The sequence below is a fragment of the Salvelinus alpinus genome, chromosome 5 (genome assembly GCF_045679555.1).
Source record: "Salvelinus alpinus chromosome 5, SLU_Salpinus.1, whole genome shotgun sequence".
NCBI lineage: Eukaryota > Metazoa > Chordata > Actinopteri > Salmoniformes > Salmonidae > Salvelinus > Salvelinus alpinus.
The window spans coordinates 73240742-73257875 of record NC_092090.1 but is presented as its reverse complement, the minus strand read 5'-3'; the positions used below and the strand labels follow the sequence as shown (position 1 = coordinate 73257875).

General features: G+C 42.6%; 1 protein-coding gene across 6 annotated transcripts in view; it reads left to right on the top strand.

Annotated features, from left to right (window-relative positions):
- The first annotated feature begins 2482 nt into the window (after positions 1 to 2482).
- Positions 2483 to 17134, top strand: part of LOC139576737 (membrane-associated phosphatidylinositol transfer protein 2-like) — an 86435-nt gene continuing 71783 nt past the window's right edge. For 2 of the 6 annotated variants that reach the window (XM_071403143.1, XM_071403145.1), the window contains exon 1: positions 2485 to 3371. The gene's annotated coding sequence lies outside the window, so the exon portion shown is untranslated. Of the gene's footprint in view, positions 3372 to 11301; positions 11378 to 17134 lie in introns of all 6 variants that reach the window. The other 4 variants (XM_071403142.1, XM_071403141.1, XM_071403146.1 and 1 more) reach the window with 4 other exon arrangements.

The window sequence follows — 17134 nt, the reverse complement described above, 5'->3', positions numbered from 1 at the left end:
TAGGGGAACGGCTACTCTGTGCGCAATAACTTCTAAACAATTTTTGAAACTTTGGCAAAGGGTACAGTCTACAAAACGCAGTCCACTCGGTTTGTTACAGATTCTAGTTTTGGAAACAGAAAGAAAACTATTCCATCGATGAGAAAAGGTGCAGAATGTTGGCCAAAATCCATCTCGGCCCATTTTTTCCACTAGCGGCCACTGGGCTTCCTCTCATCACCATATTTGGTAGTGGGTGGAAACGCCACCCGGATGCTTCACATTTACACATCTGGTGAAATATCTGGCTCATTGTTCTATCTGTGCCTCAGTGAACGCTATCGTGGCTTACATGATTTCCTTTTGCCCCTTAAAAATATTTTATAGAGCATAATCAAATGGTAAACAGGATCTGTTTGGGAAAACAGTAAGACAGCACCCTCCATATGCTATAATTTGTTGACCTATTCACAATCAAACTTTGGTCTGTGAGGGAAGTAGATCTATCTAGTGTTTTTGTGAATGTGTGATGAACGTATAGATAGTAGTAATAGGCATTATCGCTCACATAATGGACAACAGAGCAGCCTGGGCTTGATGAAGACTACAATGCACATTCCAGATGTTGACGAAGCATATATTTTAGATTCTTCAAAGTAGCCACCCTTTACCTTGTTGAACAGCTTTGCACACGCTTGGCATTCTCTCAACCAGCTTCACCTGGAATGCTTTTCCACACATGCGGCGATCATCCATTCACCTACTCTGCGTCTCACAAAGACACGGCGGTTGGAACTAAAAATCTAAAATTTGGACTCATCAGACCAAAGGGACAGATTTCCACCGGTCTAATGTCCATTGCTCGTGTTTCTTGGCCCAAGAAATTATTATTGCTGTCCTTTAGTAGTGGTTTCTTTGCAGCAATTCGACCACGAAGTACTGACTCACGCAGTCGCCTCTGAACAGTGGATGTTGAGATGTGTCTGTTACTTGAACTCTGTGAAGCAATTACTTGAGCTGCAATTTGTGAGGCTGGTAACTCTAATGAACATATCTTCTGCAGCAGAGGTAACTCTGGGTCTTCTTTTCCTGTGGCAGTCCTCGTGAGAGCCAGTTTTAACATAGAGCTTGATGATTTTTGAAACTGCACTTGAAGAAACAAAGTTCTTGATATTGTCCGGATTGACTGAGATTCATGTCTTAAAGTAATGATGGACTGTCATTTCTCTTTGCTTATTTGAGCTGTTCTTGCCATAATATGGACTTGGTATTTTACAAAATACGGCTATCTTCTGTATACCATCCCTACCTTGTCACAACACAACTGATTGGCTCAAACGCATTAAGAATTAAAGAAATTCCACAAATTAACTTTTAATAAGGCACACCGGTTAATTGAAATGCATTCCAGGTGACTACCTCATGAAGCTGGTTGAGAGAATGCCAACATGTGCAAAGCTGTCATCAAGGCAAAGGGTGGCTACTTTGAAGAATCTCAAATATAAAATATATTTTGATTTGTTTAACACTTTTTTGGTTACTACATGATTCCATATGTGTTATTTCATAATTTTGATGTCTCCACTATTATTCTACAATGTAGAAAATAGTTCAAATTAAGAAAAACCCTGGAATGAGTATGTGTGTCCAAACGTTTGACTGGTACTGTATATAAAGGTCTGTCTACAAACAATGCAACAACATCTGGCCGCAAGGCCCTACATTGCTTTAAAGCAGTGATCACCAGCCAACATAGTAAATGTAAATATGTCTCCACCATTTTGCATGATATGTTACGTTTTATATGGCATGTATTAATTTGTGGACGTCCATCATATATTTCAAATGAAACGTTACGAATTACAATTAGTACAAATTTGCTATACAAATGAAGTGATATGTTACGAATTTCAATTACTTGTTGTTAATTGGCTAACGGTTACATTAGCTAGGCTATTATAAGGGTTAGGGGAAGGGTTGACTAACATGCTAAATAGTTGCAAAGTAGCTAAAATGCTAAAGTTGTCCATGATGAGATTAGAACAAGAAACATTTGCCGCGTTCGCCTTATATTCTAATAATAACAAAGCAAGTTTATTGGAACACTTTGCTATACTCATTCATTGCAGCTGTAATGCTGGTTGTAAACGTGTGCAGTTTATGGCTTATAAAACGTATAGAACAAAGTGTTGACAGTGGTGCTGACTAACAATTTAAACATGAATGTACACATAAAAACAGCACCTATTTGATGTATTCGTTGAGTCTCTCTCAAGTCATGGTTTGAAAAGTTTTGAAATCCCACAGTATCAACTTTGCTGTGCTTTCGAGGCTTTTAACAGTCTGTGGCTCAAGAAAACTGTGCCGACACCGCGATCTGAGCTATCTGATTGCCCATCGTTAACCTGTAGGTGCACCTGATTTGCTCTCTGGGCCTGCCGGGTAGGCTGAGTACAAGCTTCAGATACATTAAATGGTTCAAAATAGGAAGAATTTGCCTTCCCGGCACTCGGGCTGCTGAATCAAGTGCATCCCCCGCAATGCGTGAAACGAATGAAAAGCAATAGGAACGCAAGGCTTTATCGTTGGGTTTTCTATATTTGGTGATCGGAATGCCTTGAAGATCGACCGGCTGGTGATGTTATGAGTCCAGGTTGATTGTATAGCTATAGCATTACCACTGTCATATGCACAACCTGAATTTTTCCTTGACGTCACTTTATCCTTTCATAAGAATGCATCATATTGCTCTGTTTGCGGAAATGGGTTGTGCACGATCATTTGGCCAACAGGAGGCGCATTCCATTTGACCTGAGCGCGAGAGGGAAGCAAATGCATAGCTGTGGTTCACGAATAGCGAACAAGATTAGACGGCTCTCCGAAGCTCAGGATGGCGAGTCTCTTCACCATATACTCTTGATTCAGGAGGATATACGAACTTCTCTTTTACCAGTGTTTGAATCCGCTGCACTATCTGAGCGTCTCTTTCGCTTGAGGGGGAACTGAAATGAAAGCAGAAGGCAACTCGTGTGTGAATTACTATTGGATACAGTGAAGTCAAGGACGTTCAGTACATGGCTTTTCCGTCGGTGTACTACCATAAAGCTTAGGGCCACCGTAGTTATTTGGTCAAGGAAATGTGAGGACTTGGATGCAGCTCGAGACTGATGATCAGCTGTCCCTAATTCCTGTTTTACATGAAGTCGTTAAACTATCAAACGGCCTCAAGACAAAGGAAAGGAAACTGTCTCAATTAATTGTGGGGTACATTGTAACATTTCAAGCTGGTATTAAATGCCACCCTGTATTGTATTTCTATGTCTGCTGAGTAGAGGAATAAGCACGCGCTCTTGAAAAAACAGAGGGAATGGGCCAATGAACTTTGATTTTGGGTGAGTGCTATAGTATTCTATTTCAGCGTACTGGTGTGCATCCTTTTTATCCAGGGTATGCGCTGAACATTGCAATCCATTAATTTGTGAATATAATGCCGTGATGTTGCTAGGTAACTGACTTGGTGTAAAGATGGTGGGTTTACTTTGGATCACAGTGAAAATCTAGGAACAATGTCAGTCCTTTCCCCCCACAGAGAACAGCAATTCAATATCCAATTGCAAATGAAATGTTCACTATGTTCTCATCATAGCTCATGATCAGATGTAAGTGTATGCCTAGTAGGTGGATGATGCGATGCGGTAACGGGGAATTAGGGTTTGATTCCGGAGAGGGAGCCTGAGAAACGGCTATCACATCCAAGAAAGGCAGTCAACAAGTCACTATCAACAATGTCTTCATCAGCACACTAAAGAGATCAATTAATGCACGAGAGAACTAATGAACTACTCTGAATTTGTTAAATGCTGTTGAAAAGAGACGCATTATAGCACTTCATTCCCTCAATCTTGTTATTGGTTTGGGGAATGGTTTCATTGTTGCCTCAGCCTGTCACTTGTAGTGGTGCTTGTTATCATCTGAAGATTGTGTAACATGTTGCACATGTGAGGTGTAAATAAAATTGCAACACTACCTTTTAATGTCTTGAGAATCTGCAGCTATGGATTCAGTTCTAATTCATCATGCACATGCATAACTTAGCCCAACCTATGCTTATCTCTAGAACAGTGATGGGCAACTTTGGGCCACAATTTTTTTAAACTCATCCTGAGGGGCTGCTGTGGGTCTGTGTACCCACATATGCAGTCTGAGCCGGCCTGAGCCTTTTGGGGGCCCTAAGTGAATTTGCTACAATTCTACCCGTTTTGCCATGGGGCGTAGTGAAAATGTTGCCGTTTTAAAGCAAGTTTTCTGCAATTCTACACATTTTGCCTAGCCTGACGACTCACAAAAAGTTATGTCGTTTGCTTTATACTTTAGTCTGAGACTGTCATAATTGAAGTCGTTTGTGGTGAGGGGCACAAGGGGCATGGTACAAAACGGTGAAATCAGCTATTTGGATCATCTCGAACCAATCAGAGTATCAAAGGCAATGATGAATTTTCAAACTACCGCTTTACCCACGTGGCTCTGGCTCAACCCATCGGTTTCTGGAACAATCGGACGGGCCCGAAATGCGTTCGGTGAAGGGTCAGGGAGGTACTCAGGCTCATTACAGAGAAGGAGCTAATGTCCTTGGGCGTGGCATAGCATTGGCCAGAGCAAGGAGTCTTGGGTAGCCAGTCAACATTTTGCTATGGGCAGAAAGCGAATGTGGAATTTTACAGCAAATTTCCTTTAATTCTACACATTTTGCTATAGGGTGGAGAGAAATGTTTGCAGTTTTTAATGATTTTTGAGAGAGAGTGACAAAATAAATTGGGGGCCCCCGGTCTGCAATTAAGCCATGATTAATACAAGTTTAGATAGCCCATGTCAGCTGCCTAGACTAATTGAGTGACTGACATGACAAGAGAGAAACTGCTGATGCACAGCCAAACTTTTAATAATTTTTGGGTAAGATTTTATTTTATGAACAATACAAATGACAACATCATACAAACATCAACTACAGTATGTGACCAAACGTATGTGGACACCTGCTAGTCGAACATCCTCATTCCAAAATTATAGGCATTAATATGGCGTTGGTCCACCCCTTTGCTGCTATAACAGTCTCCACTCTTCTGGGAAGGCTTTCCACTAGATGTTGGAACATTGCTGCGGGGACTTGCTTCCATTCAGCCACAAGCATTAGTGAGGTTGGGCACTGATGTTGGGCGGTTAGGCCTGGCTTGCAGTTGGCATTCCAATTCATCCCAATGGGGTTGAGGTCAGGGCTCTGTGCATGCCAGTCAAGTTCTTCCACACCGATCTCGACAAACCATTTCTGTATGGACCTCACTTTGTACACTGGGGCATTGTCATGCAGAAACAGGAAAGGGCCTTCCCCAAAGCTGGAAGCACAGAATCGTCTATAATGTCATTATGTCTTTTGTGTTAAGATTTCCCTTCGCTGGAACTAAGGGGCCTAGCCCGAACAATGAAAAACGGCTCCAGACCATTATTCCCGCTCTACCAAACTTTACGGTTGGCGCTATGCATTGGGGCATGTAGCGTTCTCCTGGCATCCGCCAAACCCAGATTCATTCGTCAGACTGCCAGATCACTCTAGAGAACGCGTTTCCACTGCTCCAGAGTCCGATGGCGGCAAGCTTTACACCACTCCAGCCGACGCTTGGCATTGCACATTGTGATCTTAAGTTTATTTGCGGCTGCTTGGCCATGGAAACCCATTTAACAAATCTCCCCAATGAGCAGTTCTTGTGCTGACGTTGCATCCAGTGGCAGTTTGGAACTTGGTAGTGAGTGTTGTAACCTGAGGACAGATGATTTTTTACACGCTACGTGCTTCAGCACTCGGCGGTCCAGTTGTGTGAGCTTGTGTGGCCTACCATTTCGCGGCTGAGACATTGTTGCTCCTAGACGTTTCCACTTCACAATAACAGCACTTACAGTTAACCGGGGCAACTCTAGCAGGGAATAAATTTGATGAACTGACTTGTTGGGAAGGTGGCATCCTATGACGGTGCCATGTTAAAAGTTACTGAGCTTTGCCAGTAGAATGGCCTTACTGAAATGTGTGTCTTTGGAGATTGCATGGATGTGTGCTCGATTTTATACACTTGTCATCAACGGGTGTGGCTGATATAGCCAAATCTACTAATTTGAAGGGGTGTCCACATACTTTTGTGTATATATAGTGAACACCACAAGTGCACACAACCGTATCTCCAGCGCACGCATCACTTTCTGCCACATGGCCTGAAACTGCACCATTTTGTTTCTCTCTGTAGCCCACACACTTTCAATATTTAAATAATAAATCATTCGATTTTTCCATTGTGTTAAATGATGGTAGATTGATTTCTTAGTTTTTAGTAAATGTTTTTTCAAAATGAGTGATGAAGAGAATAGTCCAACCTATCGGGTATCTACCTACATCCCCATATTCTACTATTCTAACTCTCAACAGTAAGTTAAAACCCCGACTGAGTGGGCGCCAACAGTTTCCCATCCCTGCTCAAGAATATTGAGAGCAGTAGCAGGAAGGCCCTGTTTGTTGACCTTCTGTCTTTTAGGGTGTAAATATTAGTCAGTTATCTCCTGACACCGTGACACATCTTGGTCTCTGTGTTCATATTTTGTCAACTGCTATTTTCACAATGTATTTTACAATATAAGTTGTGCAACTGAACCGTTTATGTTATGAAAAGGAAATAATGATATTGATTAGATCAGTTATACATGGTAGCCTCTTAGACTGATCTTGTGTTTTTTATCCAGGTTTTGTAATGGTCTCTCATCAGTCTTTTTAATAACTGGAATTATTAAGCTCTGACTGCAGCATCACCTGCATGTTTGTTTCGCTTGATTAGTCTGCCAAACTGAAGAGTGATGTGCTATCCATCAATTTTTGTTAGTACTATGTTGTGAACTCCTGACCATGTCTCTTCATGCAGCTGTCAGTTTGGTTAGGTTCTGTGGGCTTCCATGGTGAGGTGCACTCCCCACTACAGGGTGACTCATTCTCCAGTGCTGAAAGGGGGCTGTGGCCACTGCTGCCCAGATGATGGTTCTGCACTGAAGGGCAGACTTGATGCAATGCCACTGTTCTGATGGGCGTCCGCTCTACCACAGGGGCACTCAACCCAAGGTTGCCCCTTCTCCCAGTGGAACCGTACTGAAAGCATGCACACTTTTTCAGGAAATGTATGATTGTCGGGCCAAAAGGCGCACGTTTCCCTTTATTTTGTTGACAAAGTAGCTGAACCCCCCCTACTGTAGCCGGTTGTGAAGACCCTCCAGGCTTGTGCAAAGGGCAACATGGCGTCTCTCAAGCCACACAGCTTCAACACACTGATAGAGCGGATGTTCTCCTCAATGACGTCAACATTGCATGTCTATTGCCAGAAAAGAAAAGAAAGGGATTAAAAATGCTTAAGGGGTCGTTCCATTGGATTTAAGTCACTTTTTGGCTGCACCCATTTTGATTAGAACAGAACTGTCCATACATATTTGCCCATGGTAGAAGTAATCAGAAAGTTACTTTTTGGATGTAAAATGCCAAAACATTCAGGAGAGGTGTGGCATATCAAGAAGCTGATTAAACAGCAAGATCATTACACAGGTGTACATTTTGCTGGGGACAATAAAAGGCCACTCTTAATTGTACAGTTTTGTCACACAACACAAGTTTTGAGGGAGCGTGCAGTTGACATGCTGACTGCAGGAATGTCCACCAGAGCTGTTGCCAGAGAATTGAATACCAATTTCTCTACCATAAGCCGCTTCCAATGTCGTTTTAGAGCATTTGGCAGTACGTCCAACCAGCCTCACAACCGCAGACCACGTGTATGGCTTCGTGTGAGCGAACGGTTTGCTGATGTCAACATTGAACAGAGTGCCCCATGGTGGGGTTATGGCAGGTATTCAGTCAGGTGATCTTGTCCAGGGAGAGAGAAACCTCCTGCACATACAGTACCAGTCAAAAGTTTGGACACACCTACTCATTCAAGGGTTTTTCTTTATTTTTACTATTTTCTACATTGTAGAATAATAGTGAAGACAGCAAAACAATGAAATGGCACATATGGAATCATGTAGTAACCAAAAAAGTTTTAAACAAATCAAAATAGATTTTAGATTCTTCAAAGTAGCCACCATTTGCCTTGATGACAGCTTTGCACACTCCTGGCATTCTCTCAACCAGCTTCACATGGAATGCTTTTCCAACAGTCTTGAAGGAGTTCCCACATACTGAGCACTTGTTGGCTGCTTTTCCTTCACTCTGCGGTCCAACTCATCCCAAACCATCTCAATTGGGTTGAGGTCGGGTGATTGTGGAGGCCAGGTCATCTGAAGCAGCACCCCATCACTCTCCTTCTTGGTCAAATAGCCCTTACACAGCCTGGAGGTGTGTTGGGTCATTGTCCTGTTGAAAAACAAATGATAGTCTCACTAAGCGCAAACCAGATGGGATGGCGTATCGCTGCAGAATGCTGTGGTTGCCATGCTGGTTAAGTGTGCCTTGAATTTTAAATAAATCACTGATGGTGTCACCAGCAAAGCACCATCACACCTCATCCATGCATCACGGTGGCAACCACACATGTGGCGTTCATCCATTCACCTACTCTGCTGGAACCAAAAATCTCATATTTGGACTCAAATTAGGACAGATTTCCACTGGCCTAATGTCCATTGCTCGTATTTATTGGCCCAGACAAGTCTTCTTATTGGTGTCCTTTAGTAGTGGTTTCTTTGCAGCAATTCGACCATGAAGGCCTGACTCACGCAGTCTCCTCTGAACAGTTGTTGTTGAAGTGTGTCTTGTGTCTGTTACTTGAACTCTGTGAAGCGTTTATTTGGGCTGCAATTTCTGAGGCTGATAACTCTAATGAACTTATCCTCTGCAGCAGAGGTAACTCTGGGTCTTCCTTTCCTGTGGCGGTCCTCATGAGAGCCAGTTTCATCATAGGGCTTGATGGTTTTTGGTTTGGCGGCCAGCTTGGTGGTCCCAAACTTCTTCCATTTAAGAATGATGGAGGCCACTGTGTTCTTGGGGACCTTCAATGCTGCAGACATTTTTTGGTACCCTTCCCTAGATCTGTGCCTTGACTCAATCCTGTCTCGGAGGTCTACAGACAATTCCTTCGACCTCATGGCTTGGTTTTTGCTCTGACATGCACTGTCAACTGTGGGAACTTTATATAGACAGGTGTGCCTTTCCAAATCATGTCCAATCAATTGATTTTACCCCAGGTGGACTCCAGTAAAGTTGTAGAAACATCTCAAGTTTGATCAATGGAAACGGGATGCACCTGAGCTCAATTTCAAGTCTCATAGCAAAGGGTCTGATTAAATGTTTTTCTAAATTGGCAAAGTGTCTGTCTTCACTTGTAGTCTGTGAGAAAGACCTGATCACATGATAGAGAGCCATGTGAGTGAGAGGTGCTTCAGAGCACGCAGCATTCAGGGAGAAAGGAACAACAGCCAAAAGGCATGGATTTTTTTAGGGTGCATTACGACCACACACAGGGGATGGTGCCGGGAATTTCGAGGCACTATCAAGTGTTTTTCAAATTGTTTATGAACGACTGATTTAAGTGTGTCCAGCCTGCGCAAAAACAAAGCAGAGCTCATTCTTTTCAAGCAACTTTTTTTGAAATCTTCAGTAGTTGCATCATGCAGCCTTAAAATTGATTAAAAATATAGCCCAACATTTGCAGAAAAACTAAAGTTTGTAACATTAATAACTCTAAATTAAGCATATAGGAGTACCTATTTCTTTGTTAACCGCTTAACGCAGAATAGCCGCATGTGCACACTCCCTCAAATCTTTTGGAGAAAATATCCTTTCTATTTTATTCAGCTTTGTTCAATTGTATTCTTCATACTATCAAATAATATAATGCCACAGAATTGTAACCAAATCTTCTCTGCTAAATGAACTAGTGTAGCCCACAGCCATATGGTATAGCCAGATCAGAGTATGCTATTCTGTTCTTCTGAAATAGACTACATTTTCTCCATATCATGTTTCTTTAGAACTGTCTAAAATAAATAATAGATTTATTGTGAAGATGTAGGCTATGTTACATGGATTTATTAGACTTTTAAAAATGTAGATGTTCCAAAAGGTCTGCATCAGTGGCTTGTAGGCTATGTGTGAAGCCAGGAAATGCTAAATGTGTTTATGTTAATTAATGGTCAATTGCCATGAGACCGACAGCTATTTGCTTGAGAATCACCGGCTGATGAAATTTCGTGACAGCCAACATCCCTAGTTCTCACACAGCAGTTATGCACAGATGTGTAGTGCTAGGATCCTTTCTCCCTCAGGCAGTGTTAGTCTAATCTCGGTTAACCCAGAACTAAAGTTTTGCGTACTTGGTTAGGTGCTCAATTAAGTTCAGGGTCCATACATGTTAAGACTAGAGATTGAATGAGGATCGGAAACTAAACAAAGAGCTCCACCCTCTCGCTTTGCAAGTTACGGGCAAGTCTATGGGCCAAATGTCCCCTCCCCTTCTAAAAGTTGGAAGATGCTAACTCCTGCGAAATTGTGATTTATCCAAATAACCAGTGACGAAAAACCCGAGCCACGAAACCAATACAAGTCGATCTCACGGATCATGTTGTATTATGACAGTTCTATGGTACCGTTTACGTAGTATGTCCACTAGAGATTAGTGTTTGCCACACCCCTCGGAGGCAGTCTTAACCTTTAAAACTCAAGCCTTTCAAAATCCTGTCTATGCAGTTTCTGTTTTGGAGATGACAGAAGCATGTCTGTTCTTTCTCTATTACGCTGTGTACACTGACCTGACATGCATGATTGTTGATGACACTCCGATGTTCAGATGAAGGGAATTAAATAGTCTGTAATGCACAGCACAGCGGAGCTTAACTTCTTAACTCAGACAGCGGTGTGTAGTTTGCTGTAGCTGCTGGCAAAGTAATGACTACATCAAGCTTGTGACTCTATGCATTTGCTGTTTGTTTTGGTTGTGTTTCAGATTATTTTGTGCCCAATAGAAATTAGTGGTAAATAATCTATTGTCGTTTTGGAGTCACTTTTATTGTAAATAAGAATATAATATGTTAATGAACACTTCTACATTAATGTGGATGCTACCATGTGGTTAATGATGAGTGAGAAAGTTGCAGATGCGCAAATATTATACCCCCAAGACGTGCTAACCTCTCATTACAATAACAGGGGAGGTTAGCACTTTTGGGGGGGGGGGGGTTATGATATTTGTGCGTCTTACTTTCTCACTTATCATTATTCAGCCTACAATCAGAACACTTTTTTTTCCTCAGAGTGCGGGCGGAGCTGGAGAGAGTGGCTCGCTCATCACAACAGCAGGCCACAGCGAAACAGGCGCATGACAGACAGGTGGAGGGCAGAGACTTTTATTACAGGAATAAGTGTTTGACCAAATCATGGTTTTAGTTTGGAGTGAGGTGACCATGTAGAATGTGCAGCTCGCACCGATGCGACCAATAAAAAAAAATAAAAAAAATAAAATGTAACTAGCACAACCATATCAAAGGGTCACAAAATGTGAGTAAATGGTCAGTCTGGAGACACACATACACACACGCACACACAGAGAACAAGTTCGGAGTAAGCAAGGAGTGTGATAGGCCAGTGGTGAGGAGGTTGAAACTTGAGAGCTCCTTCACCCTGAGGTGTGTGTCCAGCGTATCCAGCACAGTGGAGCATCAGGGCCCTGGGTCACAGCATGCCTCTCTTTTTCCACTGCACTGAGTGGGATTCTGGGTGGGAGAGGTGGACAGGAGGCTAATTGTGTGTGCATTCGTGCGTGCTTACAGGAGCTCATCAGACATTTCTCTTTTCTTGTTTTTGTTCCGCCTGCAACAGGGAGCTCATGTTTTCTTAATTTCCTTTCTGGGAGAAACAAACGGAAAGAGCAGAAGCACGTTTGTGTACAACTCATATTCATCATTGACCAGATTCGTTTACACTTCATATTACAGTTACTGTGTGTAATGACTTAAGTTAATCATTCATTATATTATTATTAGCCATTCATTCATCATGACACTTGATGATGTCGATACTTACCATCAGCAATTAGGGATATGTTTGCAGAAAATGACTGGTATCCGGCTGCAACCACTGCCAACATATAATCGTTTTTATCTTTTTAGGGGGGAGATCAGCTTTAATATTGCAGATAGATTGTAGCTTCCATCAATGTAATCACTTTCAATCCCCTTAACCTTTTTTTGCAAATGTGTGTGTAATGTTATATATATATATACTCATCAAAAATAGAAATGTCCTCTCACTGTCAACTGTGTTTATTTTCAGCAAATGTAACATTTGTAAATATTTGTATGAACATAAGATTCAACAACTGAGACATAAACTGAACAAGTTCCACAGACATGTGACTAACAGAAATGGAATAATGTGTCCCTGAACAAAGAGGGAGTCAAAATCAAAAGTAACAGTCAGTATCTGGTGTGGCCACCAGCTGCATTAAGTACTGCAGTGCATCTCCTCCTCATGGACTGCACCAGATTTGCCAGTTCTTGCTGTGAGATGTTACCCCACCCTTCCACCAAGGCACCTGCAAGTTCCCGGACATTTCTGGGGGGAATGGCCCTAGCCCTCACCCTCCGATCCAACAGGTCCCAGACGTGCACAATGGGATTGAGATCCTGGCTCTTTGCTGGCCATGGCAGAACACTGACATTCCTGTCTTGCGGGAAATCACGCACAGAGCGAGCAGTATGGCTGGTGGCATTGTCATGCTGGAGGGTCATGTCAGGATGAGCCTGCAGGAAGGGTACCACATGAGGGATGAGGATGTCTTCCCTGTAACGTACAGCTTTGAGATTGCCTGCAATGACAACAAGCTCAGTCCGATGATGCTGTGACACACCAACCCAGACCATAACGGACCCTCCACCTCCAAATCAATCCCGCTCCAGAGTACAGGCCTCGGTATAACGCTCATTCCTTCGACGATAAACGTAAATCCGACCATCACCCCTGGTGAGACAAAACCGCAACTCTTCAGCGAAGAGCACTTTGTGCCAGTCCTATCTGGTCCAGCGACAGTGGGTTTGTGTCCATAGGCGACGACGTTGCCGGTGATATCTGGTGAGGACCTGCCTTACAACAGGCCTACAAGCCCTCAGTCCAGCCTCTCTCAGCCTATTGTGGACAGTCTGAGCACTGATGGAGGGATTGTGCGTTCCTGGTGTAACTCGGGCAGTTGTTGTTGCCATCCTGTACTTGTTCCGCAGGTTTGATGTTCAGATGTACCGATCCTGTGCAGGTGTTGTTACATGTGGTCTGCCACTGCGAGGACGATCAGCTGTCCGTCCTGTCTCCCTGTAGCGCTGTCTTAGGCGTCTCACAGTACGGACATTGCAATTTATTCTCCTGGCCACATCTGCAGTCCTCATGCCTCCTTGCAGCATGCCTAAGGCACATTCACGCAGACGAGCAGGGACCCTGGGCATCTTTCTTTCTGTTTTTTTCAGAGTCCGTAGAAAGGCCTCTTTAGTGTCCTATGTATTCATAACTGTGACCTTAATTGCCTATTGTCTGTAAGCTGTTAGTGTCTTAACGACTGTTCCGCAGGTGCATGTTCATTAATTGTTTATGGGTCATTGAACAAGCATGGGAAACAGTGTTTAAACCCTTTACAATGAAGATCTGTGAAGTTATTGGGATTTTTACAAATTATCTTTGAAAGACAGGGTCATGAAAAGGGACTTTTCTTTTTTTGCTGAATTTATATGTATGTATGTATATACAGTTGAAGTCGGAAGTTTACATACACTTAGGTTGGAGTCATTAACTCGTTTTTCAACCACTCCACAAATTTTTTGTTAATAAACTATAGTTTGGGCAAATCGGTTAGGACATCTACTTCGTGCATGACACAAGTAATATTTCCAACATTGTTTACAGACATATTATTTCACTTATAATTCACTGTATCACAATTCCAATGGGTCAGAAGTTTACATACACTAAGTTGACTGTGCCTTTAAACGGCTGGAAAATTCCAGAAAATTATGTCATGGCTTTAGAGGCTTCTCATAGGCTAATTGACATAATTTGAGTCAATTGGAGGTGCACCTGTGGATGTATATCAAGGCCTACCTTCAAACTCAGTGCCTCTTTGCTCGACATCATGGGAAAATCAAAAGAAATCAGCCAAGACCTCAGAAAAAAAAAATTGTAGGCCTCCACAAGTCTGGTTCATCCTTGGGTGCAATTTCCAAATGCCAGAAGGTACCACGTTCATCTGTACAAACAATAGTCTGAAAGTATGAACACCATTCGACAGCGCAGCCGTCATACCGCTCAGTAAGGAGACGTGTTCTGTCTCCTAGAGATGAACGTACTTTGGTGTGAAAAGTGCAAATCAATCCCAGAACAACAGCAAAGGACCTTGTGAAGATGCTGGAGGAAACCGGTACAAAAGTATCTATATCCACAGTAAAATGAGTCCTATATCTACATAACCTGAAAGGCCGCTCAGCAATGAAGAAGCCACTGCTCCAAAACCGCCATGGGGACAAAGATCGTACTTTTTGGAGAAATGTCCTCTGGTCTGATGAAACAAAAATAGAACTGTTTGGCCATAATGACCATTGTTATGTTTGGAGGAAAAAGGGGGGGGCTTGCAACCCGAAGAACACCATTCCAACCGTGAAGCACGGGGGTCGCAGCATCATGTTGTGGGGGTGCTTTGCTGCAGGAGGGACTGGTGCATGTCTTAAAATAGATGGCATCATGAGAAGGAAAATTGTGGATATATTGAAGCAACATATCAAGACATCAGTTAGGAAGTTAAAGCTTGGTCGCAAATGGGTCTTCCAAATGGACAATGACCCCAAGCATACTTCGAAGTTGTGGCAAAATGGCTTAAGGACAACAAAGTCAAGGTATTGGAGTGGCCATCACAAAGCCCTGAACTCAATCCTATAGAACATTTGTGGGCAGAACTGAAAAAGCGTGTGCGAGCAAGGAGGCCTACAAACCTGACGCAGTTACACCAGCTCTGTCAGGAGGAATGGGCCAAAATTCACCCAACTTATTGTGGGAAGCTTGTGGAAGGCTACCTGAAACATTTGACCCAAATTAAACAATTTAAAGGCAATGGTACCAAATACTAATTGAGTGTATTTCATTAAATAGTACCCGCAAAACACCAGTCTCAACGTCAACAGTGAAGAGGCGACTCCGGGATGCTGGCCTTCTAGGCAGAGTTCCTCTGTCCAGTGTCTGGTATTTTGCCCATCTTAATATTTTATTTTTATTGGCCAGTTTGAGATGTGGCTTTTTCTTTGCAACTCTGCCTAGAAGTCCAGCATCCCGGAGTCTCCTCTTCGATGTTGACGTTGAGACTGGTGTTTTGCAGATACTATTCGATGAAGCTGCCGTTGAGGACTTGTGAGGCGTCTGTTTCTCAAACTAGACACTCTAATGTACTTGTCCTCTTGCTCAGTTGTGCAACCGGGGCCTCCCACTCTTTCTATTCTGGTTAGAGCCAGTTTGCGCTGTTCTGTGAAGGGAGTAGTACACAGCTTTGTTCAAGATCTTCAGTTTCTTGGCAATTTCTCGCATGCAATAGCCTTCATTTCTCAGAACAAGAATAGACTGACGAGTTTCAGAAGAAAGTTCTTTGTTTCTGGCCATTTTGAGCCTGTAATCGAACCTGTAATTGTTTCTTTAATCAGCATAACAGTTTTCAGCTGTGCTAACATAATTGCAAAAGGGTTTTCTAATGATCATTTAGCTTTTTAAAATGAAACACTTGGATTAGCTAACACAACGTGCCATTGGAACACAGGAGTGATGGTTGCTGATAATGGGCCTCTGTACGCCTAAGTTGTAATTCCATTAAAAATCACTGTTTCCAGCTACAATAGTTATTTACAACATTAACAATGTCTACATTGTATTAATGATCAATTTGATGTTATTTTAATGGACAAAAACAAGGCAATTTCTAAGTGACCCCTAAGTTTTGAACAGGTCAGTGCGTGTGTATATATGAGTACGACACACCCACTTATTCAAGGGTTTTTCTTTATTTTTACTATTTTCTACATTGTAGAATAATAGTGAAAACATCAACTAGTAACCAAAAAAGTGTTAAACGAATCAAAATAGATTTGAGATTCTAGTAGCCACCCTTGATGACAGCCTTGATGACAGCTTTGCACACTCTTGGCATTCTCTCCACCAGCTTCATGAGATAGTCACCTGGAATGCATTTCAATTAGCAGGAGTGCCTTGTTAAAAGTTAATTTGTGGAATCAGCTAATCAGCCAATCAGCTGTGTTGCGACAAGTTAGGGGTGGTATACGGAAGATAGCCCTATTTGGTAAAAGACCAAGTCCATATTACGGCAATGACAGCTCAAATAAGCAAAGATAAACGACAGTCTATCGTTACTTTAAGACATGAAGGTCAGTCAATCCGGAAAATTTCAAGAACTTTGAAAGTTTCTTCAAGTGCAGTCGCAAAAACCATCATGCCCTATAATGAAACTGGCTCTCATGAGGACCACCACAGGAATGGAAGACCCAGAGTTACCTCTGCTGCAGAGGAGTTATCAGCCTCAGAAATTGCAGGCCAAATAAATGCTTCACAGAGTTCAAGCAACCGACACATCTCAACATCAACTGTTCAGAGGAGACTGTGAATCAGGCCTTCATGGTTGAATTGATGCAAAGAAACCACTACTAAAGGACATCAATAAGAAGATGAGACTTGCTTGGGCCAAGAAACACGAGCAATGGACATTAGGCCAGTGGAAATCTGTCCTTTTGGTCTGATGAGTCCAAATTTGAGATTTTTTGGTTCCAGCAGAGTAGGTGAATGGATGATCGCCACGTGTCGTTCCCACAGTGATGCATGGACGAGGTGTGATGGTGCTTTGCTGTTGACAGTCAGTGATTTATTTAAAATTCAAGGCACACTTAACCAGAATGGCAACCACAGCAATTTGTCCTTTGGTCTGAAGTCCAAATTAGAGAATTGGTTCCAACCGCCGTGTCTTTGTGATCTCTGCATGTGTATTTCCCACTGTAAAGCATGGAGGAGGAGGTGTTATGTTGGGGGGTGCTTTGCTGTTGACACTGTCAGTGATTT